At 39.1% G+C, this 14,775-nt stretch overlaps 1 protein-coding gene across 5 annotated transcripts in view; it reads right to left on the reverse strand.

Moving 5' to 3' along the window:
* Positions 1–14,532, reverse strand: part of STYK1 (serine/threonine/tyrosine kinase 1) — a 55,480-nt gene extending 40,948 nt beyond the window's left edge. For 3 of the 5 annotated variants that reach the window (XM_067695697.1, XM_067695695.1, XM_067695696.1), the window contains exon 1: positions 14,231–14,434. The gene's annotated coding sequence lies outside the window, so the exon portion shown is untranslated. The other 2 variants (XM_067695698.1, XM_067695694.1) reach the window with 2 other exon arrangements.
* Positions 14,533–14,775: the final 243 nt, after the last annotated feature.

Raw genomic sequence — 14,775 nt, forward strand, 5'->3', positions numbered from 1 at the left:
GGTCTCAGCTGGAGGGGCATCGTACAGCATGTAGGCAAGGGTCAGCAGGTGATTTCCTTGTCTGGGCTAAGTTAACCCCATCTGACTTGAAAGGGACTTCGGAGAGGTTGATCCTAATGACACAAACTAGGGGTGGCTGGGTCTACAATTGGTCTTGAAAACTTATTATTGTCAGAAAAAAAAATGTTTAAGATCATCTTCTCTAAGCTCCAAATTATCATCTTTGGCAAATATTTTTCATCATTCAGGTGATAGCATAATACGGATATAACATAAATGGTGTCTCCCAGAGTTGTTCAACCCAACACCCCACATTTATCCAACAAAACAGTACATTTGGTTAGATCATTCAAAATGATAATCAGATGAAAACTAATAATTTTGAAGTCTTCTCCAGGAAGCTAACTGGCTTAACATGAGTCTTATATATGTATTATTGAGATTTTTCTATGGCTACAATGTACACTTGGAAACACATTTTTTTCTTAAACTTTAGCATCTGCTACAATTTGTTCTTAGTAGAATTCTAACAAAGCCTAGAATTATATACATATAATAATTTTAATTTAGATCAATGTTCTAGAAACAGCACCATATTTCTACGTATTTTGTCACCTGACAATTTTAAGAACCACTGTTAACTATACAAAGATGGGGCAGTTTACTATGACTGAAGGTATAAGATGTTAACAGCTATACAAGAAAAAAACTGAAGCAGATTTCCCTTTCATTTATCATTCTTGACAGTAATTTAGTCCATGAAAGTATAAAAGTGTAGGTCCAAAACATTCAATCACTATCTTCAAGGTGCTATGATCATGTAATTGTCAAGAATTGGTTTTGTTGAGGTGGAGTGGTCAAGAGGATGGAGTAAAAGACCCTGAGCTCGCCTCTGCTCACCAGCACACCAAAATTACAACCATTTACAGAGCAACTATAGATGAAAATGACCTGATGACTAGAAGAGAGGATTTTTCACAATCAAAGATACAGAGAAGGAACCACAATGAGATGAGTAGGAGGTGAAGAGGATGAGGAGAATGGTCTAGTCAAGCCCCGCACCTGCAGCTGGGTGACCCACAGACTGGAGGTTAATAACAGCTGCAGAGGTTCTTACCAATGAGTGAGGTTCTGAGTCCCACATTGGGCTCCCAAGCCTGGGGTTCCTGCACCAGGAAGTTGAGCCCCTAGAATGCCTGGCTTTGCAGGTCAGTAGGGCTTGCCTAGGGCAAGTTGCATAGGGAGAGCTGTCTTGGAAAAAGAGACTCACTCTTAAAGGGCTCACACAAAATCTCACATGCTCCAAGACCCAGTGAAGAGGCAGGAATTTTAAAGGAGCTTGGGTTAAGCTCATGTGCTGATCTTGGAGAGCCTCCCAGAGAGGCAGGAAGCAACTGGGGTTCCCTCTGGGGACATAGATGCTGACAGAAGCCATTTTGGGAACTCATTCTACTACAAGAATACTGGTGCTGGTGAAACCTAGTGGGGCAGGCACGGAGGCCTCCTTTTGTCCACCACTTCTTATAAGCAAGACTCCAGCCTCCATGACCTTCCCTGAGTTCCAAAGGGCGGATTTGAACAGTTGCTAATCTAGGGAGGAGCAGCCAGGAAACCACCTGAGGAAAGGTTAAAGGGACCAGAGAAGCTCATCAAGATTAGGAGACCTGAGATGAGATTAAGGGAGAGCAGCCCTGCTCACACCCTAATCTTGTCAGAGACCCCACCTTTGAACCACTGCTGTAAAACCCTTCATCAAATCCTCTGGGGTTGAGACACACAGTTTTTCGAGGCAGAAGCCCAGTGTGTCTCCCTTTGCCTGGCAGAGTATTGAATAATAAAGCTATCCTTTTCTACTTCACCCAACACTGTCTCCAGGATTTGATTCGGCACCCGTGTACAGAGAGGCCGAGCTTTCGGTAACACTGGCAAGCACCGTTTTGGAATCGTTCCTCTAGCCTATTAGCACCAGGGGCTTACCTGCCCACCAGCCAGTAGGCACCAGTCCTAGGACCCCACAGGCCAAGAAACCAGCCACATGGGGGGAACCAGCCCTGGGAAACCCCCAACTCAAGCCCCACAAGCAGTCACCCAAGGACCCAGTTCCACCCTCCAGTGGGCCAGCATCCTTCACATGAGGCAGGGCCTGAGAGCCACTGGCTGGGGGCAAGCCCTGCCTACCAGCACACCTACAGTAGTCAGCTCACCACAACAGAAGGGTCCATGCAGTCCACATAGAGGGTACCCTTAGAGCATATGGCTCTGGTGGCCAGAGGAGAGTGTGATGATGGGCCCTATAGGATGTCTCCTACATAAGCCACTTCTCCAAGATCGGGATGTATAACCAACCATATATATATATATATATATATAGAGAGAGAGAGAGAGAGAGAGAGAGAGAGAGAGAGAATTAGGCAAAATGAGGTGACAGAGGAATACACTCCAAATAAAGGAACAAGGTAAAACCCCAGAAGAAGAATTAAGCTAAGCGGAGATAAGCAATATACCCAATAAAGAGTTTAGGGTAATAATCATAAAGATGCTCAATGAACTAAGGAGAAGAATGGATGAACACAGTGAGAAGTTTAACAAACAGAAAATTAAAAGAAGATCCAAAAATAACTGAAAAATACAAGAACAAAAATTAAAAATATACACTAGAAAGAATAACAGGAGATTAGATTATACAGGGAACGGATCAGCAAACTAGAAGACAGAGTAGTGGAAATCACCCAAGCCGAACAGAAAAAGGAAAAAATAATTCTTCAAAATAAGGATAATTTAAGAGGTCTTCTGGACAACATCAAGTGTACTAACATTCACATTTTATAGGTCCCAGAAAGAGAAAAGAAGGTAAGGGGCAGAGAAGTTATTTGAAGAAAAAAAAGTTGAAAACTTCTGTAATATGGAAAAAAAAAAAGGCATCCAGGTCCAGGAATCACAGAGCATCCTAAACAAAATGAACGCATAGAGTTTCACACCATGATACATTGTAATGAAAATAGTAATACTTAAAGATAAAGAGATAATCTTAAAAGCAGCAAAGGAAAAGCAACTACTATGTACAAGGGAACTCTGATGAGACTATCAGCTAACTTTTCAGCAGAAACTTTGCAGGCCAGGTGGGAGTGGCAACATATGTTTAAAGTGATGAAAGAAAATAACCTACAACCAAGAATACTCTTCCTGACAAGACTATCATTCAGATCTGAAAAGGAGATAAAGAGGTTTACAGACAAACAAAATCTAAAAGAGTTCAGCACCACTAAACCAGCTTTTCAAGAAATGTTAAAGGGACTTCTCTAAGCAGAAAAGAAAAAACCACAACTAGAAATATAAAAATTATGAAAGGAGAATTCTCATTGGTAAAGGCAAATATACAGTAAAGATAGTAGATCAACCACTTACAAACCTAGTAGAAAGCTTAAAAGATGAAATTAGTAAAAGCATCTATATGCACAAAAATAGTTAAGGAATATACAAAACAAAAAGATGTAAAATATGGTGTAAATAACATGCAGTGTGGGGGGGAGGGTGTTAAATGCAGGGTTGTTAGAATACATTTGAACTTGAGATCATCAACTTAAATAATCATGTAAATATTTAGGTTGCTGTATTTAAACTTCATGGTAACCACAAATCAAAAATCTAAAATAGATAGACACACACACACAAAAGAAAGAAATCCAAATACAGCACTAAAGATAGTCATCAAATCACAAGGGAAGAGAGCAAATGAAGAAGAAAGGAACAAAAAAGGACAAAAACAATTCAAAAACAATTAACAAAATGGCAAAAAGTACATACCTATCAATAATTACTTTAAATGTAAATGGACTAAATGCTCCAATCAAAAGACAACGAGTGGCTGAATGGATTAAAAAAAAACAAGACCAATATATATGCTGTCTACAGGAGACTCACTTCAGATCTAGAGACACATACAGACTGAAAGCAAGGGGATGGAAAAAGGAATTCCACGAAAATTAAACCAAAAGAAAGCTGGGGTAGCAATACTTAGATAAAATACACTTTAAAACAAAGACTGTAACAAGAGACAAAGAAGGAAATTACATAATGATCAAGAGATCAAACCAACAAGAATATATAACAGTTGTATATATAGATGCACCTAACATAGGAGCACCTAAATGCACAAAGCAAATGTTAACAATCATAAAGGGAGAAGTTGACAATAACACAATAATAGTAGGGGAAATTTAACACCCTGCTTCCATCAATGGATAGATCATCCAGACAGAAAATCAATAAGGAAACACTGGCTTAAATGATAGATTGCATCAGATAGACTTTATATATACAGAACATTCCATTCAAAAGCAGCAGAATATACATTCTTTTCAAGTGCATGTGGAACACTCTCCAGGATAGATCACATGGCAGGATAAAAAACAAGTCTCAATAAATTTTTGAAGATTGAATCATATCAAGCATCTTTTCCAACTACAACAGTATGAGACTAGAAGTCAACTACAAGAAAAAAAAACTGCACAAACCACAACACATGGAGGCTACAAAACGTGCTATTAAACAACCAATGGATCACTGAGGAAATCAAAGAGGAAATCAAAAAATACCTGAGAATAAATTAAAATGGAAACACAATGATCCAAAATCAATGGGAAACAGAAAAAATAGTTCTATGAGGGAAGTTTATAGCAATATAAGCCTACCTCAGGAAACAAGAAAAATCTCAAATAAACATCCTAACCTTGCAACTAATGGAACTAGAAAAGAAAGAACAAACAAAAATCCAAAGTTAGTAGAAGGAAAAAATTATAAAGATCAAAAAAGAGATAAAGTGGGACTTCCCTGTGGTCTGGTGGTTAAGACTCCACTCTTCCACTGCAGAGGGTGTGGGTTTGATCCCTGGTCAGAGAACTAAGATCCCACATGCTGCATGGCATGGCAAAAAAGAAAGAAAGAAAGAAAATAGAGACAAAAAGGGGAAAGAGCAATGAAACTAAGAGCTGGTTCTTTGAAAAAAAATAGACAAAATTCATAAACCTTCACCCAGACTCATCAAGAAAAAAAGAGAGGGCCAAAATAAATAAAATAAAAAATGAAAGGGGAGAAGTTACAACCAAAAGCACAGAGATACAAAGGGTCACAAGACACTACTATGAACAATTATACACCAATGAAATGTAAAATCTAGAAGAAATGAATAAATTTCTAAAAACATATAGAGTCCCAAGAATGAATCAGGAAGAATTAGAAAATATGAGCAGACCAATTACCGGTAATGAAATTGAATCAGTAATCAAAAAAACTCCCAAAAAAAGAAAGTCTAGGATCAGACAGATTTACAGGTGAATTCTACCAAACATTTAATGAAGAATTAACGCTGTCCTTACCAAACTATTCCAAAAAATGAAGATAAAGGAATGTTTCCAAACCCATTCTACATAGCAGGCATTACCCTAATATCAAAACCGAGCAAAGACACCACAAAAAAAGAAAACCAGAGGCCAGTATCACTAATGAACATAGATGCAAAAATCCTCAACAAAATATTAGCAAACCAAATTTAACAATACGTTAAAAGGATCATATACCATGAACAAGTGGGATTAATCCCAAGGATACAAGGATGGTTCAATATCCTCAAATCAATCAATGTGATACACCACATTAACAAATTGAAGGATAAAAATTATATGATCATCTCAATAGATGCAGAAAAATCTTTCAACAAAACTCAACATCCACTTATGACAAAAACTCTCAACAAAGTATATATAGAGGGAACATACCTCAACATAATAAAGGCCATATATGTAAGTCCACAGCTCACATCTTACTCAAAAGTGAAAAGCTGAAAGCATTTCCTCTAAGATCAGGAAGAGGACAAGAATGCCCATCCTCACCACTTTTATTCAACATAGTATTGGAATTCCTGGCCATGGCAATCAAGCAAGAAAAAGAAATCCAAATTTAAAAGGAAGAAGTAAAACTCTGTTTGCAGATGATGTAATATTATACAGAAAATCCTAAAGAAACCACCACAAAAACTATCAGAACTAACAAATAAAGTTTAGGATACGAAATTAAAATATAGAAATAAGTTCTGTTTCTATATACTAACAATGAACTATCAGAAAAATAAATTAAGAAAACAATCCTATTTACAATTGCATCAACAGAATACAACACCTCAGAATAAATCTAGCCAAGGAGGTAAAAGACCTATACTCAGAAAACTATAAGTCACTGATGAAAGAAACTGAAAAGGAAACAAACAGATGAAAATATATACAATGTTCATGGATTGGAAGAATTAACACTATTAAAACGAACATACTCTTCAAGGCAATCTACAGATTCAATGTAATCCCTATCAAAATACCAATAGTATTTTTCACAGAACAAGAACAAGTAATTCTAAATTTGTATGGAAGCACAAAAGACCTCAAATAGCCAAAACTATCTTGAGAAAGAACAAAGGTGGAAGTATCACACTCCCTGATTTCCATCTATACTCTAAAGCTACAGTAATCAAAACATATGGTACTGGCACAAACACAATAGGTTACTGGAACAGAATAGAGAGCCCAGAAATGAACCCATGCTTATACAGTCAATTAATCCATGATAAAGGAGGAAAAAATATACAATGGGGAAAAGACTGCCTTTTCAATAAATGTTGTTGAGAAAACTGGACAGCACTATGCAAAAGAATCAAACTGGACTCCTTTCTTACACCATATACACAAAAAATTCAAACTGGATTAAAGACTTAACTGTAAGAACTGAAACCATAAATTCCTAGAATAAAACATAGGTAATATATACATTTTGACACAGAAATATATATATATATATATTTTTTTTTTTTTTTTGCGGTACGTGGGCCTCTCACTGCTGTGGCCTCTCCCACTGCGGAGCACAGGCTCCGGGCGCACGGGATCAGCGGCCATGGCTCGCTCCGTGGCATGTGAGATCTTCCCGGACCGGGGAACGAACCCGTGTCCCCTGCATCGGCAGGCGGACTCTCAACCACTGTGCCACCAGGGAAGCCCTAGAAATATTTTTTGAATATGTCTCCTCAGGCAAGAGAAACAAAAGCAAAAAAGAAAACAAAACAAATGGGGCTACATCAAACTAAAACATTTTTGCACAGTGAAGGAACTCTTAACAAAATGAAAAAGCCACCTACTAAATTGAAGAAGATATTTGCAAATGATATATCTGATAAGGGCTTAATATCCAAAATATATAAAAAACACACACTCATCAAAAAAAATTAATAAATGGGCAGAGAACCTGAATAGAATTTTTCCAAAGAAGACATACAGGTGGCCAACATACACATGAAAAGATGCTCTTCACTAATCATCATGGAAATGTAAATCAAAACCACAGTGAGATATCAACTCACACCTATCAGAATGGCTATTCTCAAAATAACAACAAATAAACAAGTGTTGGCACAGATGTGCAGAAAAGGGAACCCTAATATACTGTTGATGAGAATGTGAATTGGTACAGCCACTATGGAGAAAAGTATGGAGGTTCCTCAAAAAATTAAAACAGAACTAACATATGAGCCAGCAATTACTCTTCAGGGTATTTTTCTGAAGAAAAAAATACTAATTCAAAAAGATATATGCTCATTGCCCTATCATTCATTGGTCATATTTTTTCTCCTCTCATATATCACTAATAATAATCTTTAGGGAGACAAAGGGTAATGCATGTAAAAAGAGGTGATATGAATACTGAGTGAAATAAGTCAGACAGAGAAAGACAAATATCATATGATATCACTTATATGTGGAATCTAAGAAAATGGTACAAATGAACTTATTTACAAAACAGAAATAGAGTCACAGATGTAGAAAACAAACTTATGGTTACCAAGGGGGAAAGGGGAGGAAGGATAAATTGGGAGATTGGGACTGACATATACACAAAACCATATATAAAATAGATAACTAATAAAGACCTACTGAACTCTACTCAATACTCTGTAATGACCTATGTGGGAAAGGAATCTAAAAAAGTGTGGATATATGTATATGTATAACTGATTCACTTTGCTGTATAGCAGAAACTAACACAACATTGTAGATCAATTATAGTCCAATAAAAAATACTAAAAAAAGATATATGCATCCCCATATTCATTGCAGCATTATTCATAAGAGCAAATGTATGGAAGTAACCTAACTGTCCATCAATAGATGAATGGATAAAGAATATGTGAGATGGATAGATAGATATACAATGGAATATTACACAGTCATAAAAAAGAATGATATCTTGCCATTTTTGACATTAATGGACCTAGAGGGCATTATGCTAAGTGAAATAAGTCAGACAGAGAAAGACAAATATTGTATGATCTCACATATATGCGGGATCTAAAAAAACAAAGCAAATGAACAAACACAGCAAAAGAGAAATAGACTTATAGATACAGACAACAAACAGGTGGCAGCCATAGGGGAGGAGGGAGGGACAACCAGTGAAGTAGGTGAGGGAGATTAAGAGGTACAAACTTCTAGTTACAAAATAAATGAGTCACTTGGATGAAATATACAACCTGGGGAAGGTAGTCAATAACATTGTAATAACTTTGTATGGTAACAGATGGTAACTAGACTTATTGGGTTGATCGTTTTGTAATGTAAAGAGATACTGAATTACTATTTTGTCCACCTGGAACTAACATAGTGTCGTAGGCCAATTACTCTTTAATTAAAAAGAAAAAGAATCGGCTGTACTGGCTATTGGCTACATCAAGGCCAAGAACGATTATCATTATAAGTAAGAAAGCAGATTAGGTGCAGGGGCAGACAATGCTTAAAAGCTGAGATAGAACCTAGACTGATGAGGGTTAAAGGAAGCATGAGCATCAGGAAATCCTTCTGTTCCCTGAAATCTCTCGCTTAGGAAGGGGCCTTCACGGCGTTATGTAGCTGGAGTCTACACCGCCCAGTTCAGCTAGCGTTGTAGGCAGGGGAACGTTGTGGAGAAGGCCACCTGAGCTGAGGGGGGTAAGACTAACTTTAGGAAATGAGGTTGAAGCTAAGACATGGATAGGAACCCTTTCACTTCATCCCCATTTTCCTTTCCTTATCCCGAGTTGACTGTCTCCACAGCTAAATTCTAACCTATCTCCTCATGATCATTCTGGTTAGGAAACTGAGAGAAATTATGAGAAATTCCACAATAAAAGACCCAGTTTTTTAATCTGGAAGAATTCCCAAGATTTGCCAGTCTACCTCAACCCTTTATTTTCTAAGACAGAAAAAAAATAATAATAATAAAACAACTAAGCACACTGAGGTAAGTACCTTGTTCTTTGCTCACAAAAAGTACCAGAGCTTAAAACAGATTTCAGATCCTTGGACTCAGGACAGGACTCTTTCCACTTTACACTATGTATATAATATCTCCTTTTTCTTTGTGTACATTTATTCCCTTCTACTTGTACTTTCCCCAGTTAGAAACTGTATCCAAGAAATGATATGCTAATATAGAGCATTGAATACCCAACTTACTTATTCAGTACTTAATCAATTTGCCTATGATTATCTGTTTCTTTCTAACCAGATAGTAATTTCCTTGAGGGCATACTCAGTTTCTTTACGTCCTTTCATTAGCACAGCCGAGAAGTAGACACAGAGCAGTAGCCTGGTGGGGAGTTAGAAGGGAAAGCATGAAAGCCTTCATGAGAACAAGAATTTGGGGACTTTGGCTATTTTCTTCCTGGCTGTACCCCTAGCACTTGGGAACAGGGCTTTTTCCGGGTACTTTTCAGTGTGGGTGTGTTACACATTCCAGTAGCTTAATGCCTTTATCACCATAACTACCGATGGCTGCAAGTAAGTAGTGGGAAGAAAGCTTGGTCTGAAATGTAGAACAACTCAGATGGGAAGAGGATTCGTATCAGGAGTCCACAGTCACAGAAATAACAGGGAAAGATAGGAGACAACATGGGAATGAGGTTGAGGGATTGACAGAAAGGAAAAACAAATGAAGAAAAAGAGAAGACAGAGATGGGATCAATCTAGATGGTGGCGTAGGAGGAGGTGGAGCTCACTTCTCCCCCACGAACACATCAAAAATACATCTACATATGGAAGAATTCTCACTGAAAACTAACTAGAGACTGGCAGAAAGACTCCTGTACAAACAAGGCTATAAGAAAGATCCACACGTAACTGGATAAGAAGGGAAGAGAAATGATCAGGTTAGGACCTGTGCCCCTGGAAGGGGACTCAGGGGAAAAGGAGGATTACACAGGTGAAGACCCATGCTGGGGAGCGAGCAGTTCAAGCCACATATTGGGCATCCCAGTTCTGGGGTCCTACACAGGGGAGATGAGCTCCCTTGGCTTGTGGGAAGACCACTGGGGCTAACAGGAGAGCTGTGGGGAGCCTGGACTCACTCGTGAGGAGTGCACATGTGCTGGCTTGCCCCTGAGGCAAAGTGGAGAGGACGGAGTGAGGGCTACTCCAGTGGCTGCCAGGTTTCCCGAGAAAGCCTCGGCATGTGCCCCAGCCCAAGCAGAGTGAACTCTCCAGCCCCACTTGCTCTGGGTCTCAGTGTGACACTGGATCTGGGGTGGCCACAGCCAGGAAGAAAGCTCAGCTGTTCAATGCAGAGGTGACCTGGGTGGGGCAGTGATCAGCTGTGAGGGGCAAAAGGGACCTGGATCCAAGGCTACTTCTGAGCAGAGCAAGGGAAACAATTGCAGGCATCTGCACGTGCAGCACATCAGAGACAATTCAGACAAGGGTCCCAGAACAGAGGGAGGGGAAAACACACTTAAAGGAAACAGAGCCAGCTTGGCCCAACCCTCAGGGCTTCTGCTCCAGCAACTTGGGGTCATACCCCACCCCCAATAGGGCAGCGATGGCCACTGAGAAGAGGGGAAGTCCCGCCTCACACCAGCTCCAGCTCCAGCCCCTCCATGTCCAGCCCCACCTCCTACCAAAATGATAGCTGCTGGCACGCCCTGAGGAAAGACATGATTGCATACACAGTAAATCCAGCTCTCCCACCAAAGGCACTGGGCACACATAGTCTGTACAGGGATGCTCCTACACAAGAACACCCCTTCAAGACTGCAAGAGGTAACTGTTCATAGAGTCAATACAGTCAGAGAAAGTTAAACCAAAAAAAAAATGCTGAAAAAATAAATAACAAACAGAAATAAACAATTACCAGGTAAAGAATTCGAAGCATTAGTAATAAGGATGTTAACTAAATTAAGGAAAAGAATAGATGAACACCATGGGAATTTTAACAAAGAACTAGAATATATTTTTAAAAACTCAATCAAAAATGATGAACTCAATAACAAATAAAAAACACACTAGAAAGAATGAATAGCAGACTAAGTGATACAGAAGAACACGTATGCGATCTGGAAGATAGAATTATGGAAGTCACCCAATCATAACAGCAAAAAGAAAAGCAAATTTTGGGCTTCCCTAATGGCACAGTGGTTGAGAGTCCGCCTGCCGATGCAGGGGACACGGGTTCGTGCCCCGGTCCGCGAAGATCCCACATGCTGCGGAGCGGCTGGGCCTGTGAGCCATGCCGCTGAGCCTGCACGTCCGGAGCCTGTGCTCCGCAACGAGAGAGGCCGTAACAGTGAGAGGCCCGTGTACCGCAAAAAAAAAAAAAAAGAAAGAAAAGCAAATTTTAATAAATGAAATCAATCTAAGAGATCTCTGGGATAACATTAAGTGCACCAGTATTTTCATTAAAGGGGTTATCAAAGGAGAAGACAGAGGGAAGGGGATCAAAACTCATTTATAATCACTTCAAAAAGAATAAAATACCTAGGAATAAACCTACCTAAGGAGGCAGAAGAACTGTACTCTGAAAACTATAAGACACTGATGAAAGAAATTGAAGATGACACAAACAGATGGAAAGATATATCCTGTTCCTGGATTGGAAGAATTAATATTGCTAAAATGACCATGCTACCCAAGGCAACCTACAGATTCAATGCAATCTCTATTAAAATATCAATGGTATTTTTCACAGAACTAGAACAAATACTTAAGAAAGTTGTATGGAAACACAAAGGACTCCAAATAACCAAAACAATCTTGAGAAAGAAGAGCACAGCTAGAGGAATCACTCTCCCTGACTTCAGACTAGACTACAAAGCTACAGTAATCAAAATAGCACAGTACTGGCACAAAACCATACACATAGATCAATAGAACAGAATAGAAAGCAGAAATAAACCCACGCATTTATGGTCAATTAATCTACAACAGAGGAAGCAAGAATATGCAACAGAGAAAAGACAGTCTCTTCAACAAGTGGTGCTGGGAAAACTGGACAGCTACATAAAACAATGAGATTAGAACATTTCTTGACACCATATACAAGAATAAACTCAAAATGGTTAAAGGACCTAAATGTAAGACCTAAAACCATAAAATTCCTAAAAAAGAACATAGGCAGAACACTCCTTGACATAAATCATAGCAATATTTTATTGGATCAGTCTCCTAAGGCAAAAGAAATAAAAGCAAAAGTGACCAAATGAGACCTAATTAAACTTAAATGCTTTTGCACAGCAAAGGAAGCCTCCAACAAAACAAAAAGACAACCTATGGAATAGGAGAAAGTGTTTGCAAATGACACAACCAACAAGGGCTTAATATACAAAATACACAAACAGCTCATCCAATTCAATATTAAAAAAAACCAAACAACCCAATCAAAAAAATGGTCAGAAGACCTGAATAGACATTTTTCCAAAGAAGTCATACAGATGGCTAACAGGCAAATGAAAAGTTGCTCAACATCACTAATCAGCAAGGAAATGCAAATCAAAACCACAATGAGATATCATCTCACACCTGTGAGAATAGCTTTAGATAACAAATGTTGGAAGGGATGTAGAGATAAGGGAACTCTCGTACACTAATGGTGAGAATGTAAATTGGTGCAGTTGCTATGGAAAACAGGATGGATGTTCCTCAAAAAATTAAACATAGGATTACCATGACCCAGCAAATCCACCCCTGGGTATATATCCGGAAACATGAAAACACTTATTTGAAAAAACATGCACACTAATGTTCAAAACAGCATTATTTATAATAGCCAAAATATAGGAGCAACCCAAGTGGCCATCAACAGACAAATGGATTAAAAAAGACATATATACATTATATAAGTATATATAATGGAATATTACTCAGCCATAAAAAAGAATGAAATTCTGCCATTTGCAGCAACATGGATGGACCTAGAGAACAGCATGCATAGTAAAATAAGTCAGACAGAGAAAGACAAATACTGTATTCACACCTACTTGTGGAATATAAAAAATAAAACAAATGAATGTATATAGCAAAACAGAACAGACCCACAGATATAGAAAACAAAGTAGTAGTTACCAGTGGGGAGAGGGAAGGGGGAAGGAGCAAGATAGGGGTATGGGATTAAGAGATACAAACTACTTTGTATAAAATACATAAGCAACAAGGATATATTGCACAGCACAGGGGATAATAGCCATTATTTTGTAATAACTTTTAACAGAGTAAAATCTATAAAAATACTGAATCACTATGCTGTACACCTGAAACTAATAATATTGTAAATCAACTATACTTCAATAAAAAAGAAAAAGAAGACAAATTAAGAAGGAAACTGAAATTCGGTAAACGAAGAACAGCATTATCAGACTGCACGATTTTTAAGCGTGATTACAGATATTATCTCATCTCATTTAAATATCACAACAACCCCGTGAGGTAATTACGTTCTTCATTATGCATAAGAGATGAGGAACTGAAGCTGACAGCAGGGAGCCCAAGGCGGCACGTCTGAACGACTGTATTGTCCTGTGACAAGTACTGTAATTCCTGTACATGCTTGTTTCTATATATCTCCCTTCTCCTGATGGCCTCCTCTCCAGTAATACACAGAGACCCCTCATCACTTCGCTTTCTGGCTGCCTCTATCCTTGCCAAAATTGCTGAGGCAAGTTTAGCCTCTCCTTAAAAAAAGACAGAAGCCAAAACCCACGAGATGCTTGTTCCAAAGAAATACAGATTCATTCACCTGGTGATCGCTGTTCACATAAAATAGAAACAGCCACTCGCAACCACCCCACTTTCGGCCGCCTCCCTTTTTTTCTTCCCAAACATCAAAGTCCACCCAGAGCTGCATCACTGCCATCCCCCTCCCACCCTTAGTACCCCCAAACCCTTTTTACTACCGTGTCCTTCCTCCGGTCACTCTGTATTTCAGATGAAACGGGCCCAACCAGGAATAAAAAAAAAAAAAAGACTGTTTTGGGTAGGGCAAGCTGTGCCGTCCTCAAGGAAATGCTTTTCAGTCCCTCCTTCCCACTGTGGGGCGTGGCTGCCAGCAAAGGATGGAGTTTGGGCGGGGTTCCCACAAAGGAAAGTCTGCGGGCACTGAGGTTTCCGGGACTCACCACACATGAACCAGCAGGAAACCTCTGCCGAAACTGTAAAAGCTGGACTTGTCGCTGATCAACTTATTCAATTCCTTCACTAGCGATTGAAAGACCAGTATAAAGGAGACGCCTGTCCAGGTGAAATCATAGTCATGATAAAGCGCAACAGCGCCACCTCCTGTGCGACCCAATAACAGCTGCCTTCATTGGTGCTCAGAATGGTCAGGATTTGACTTTAGCTCCAGGGACAATCGCAGCCCCAAGTCTTTACTGGGTGCACCAGATTATATTGACCACTGCTATGACATGAGGCAATATATATGGGACAAGTGAAAATAAAG

This window comes from Pseudorca crassidens, chromosome 11, assembly GCF_039906515.1.
Source record: "Pseudorca crassidens isolate mPseCra1 chromosome 11, mPseCra1.hap1, whole genome shotgun sequence".
Lineage (NCBI taxonomy): Eukaryota > Metazoa > Chordata > Mammalia > Artiodactyla > Delphinidae > Pseudorca > Pseudorca crassidens.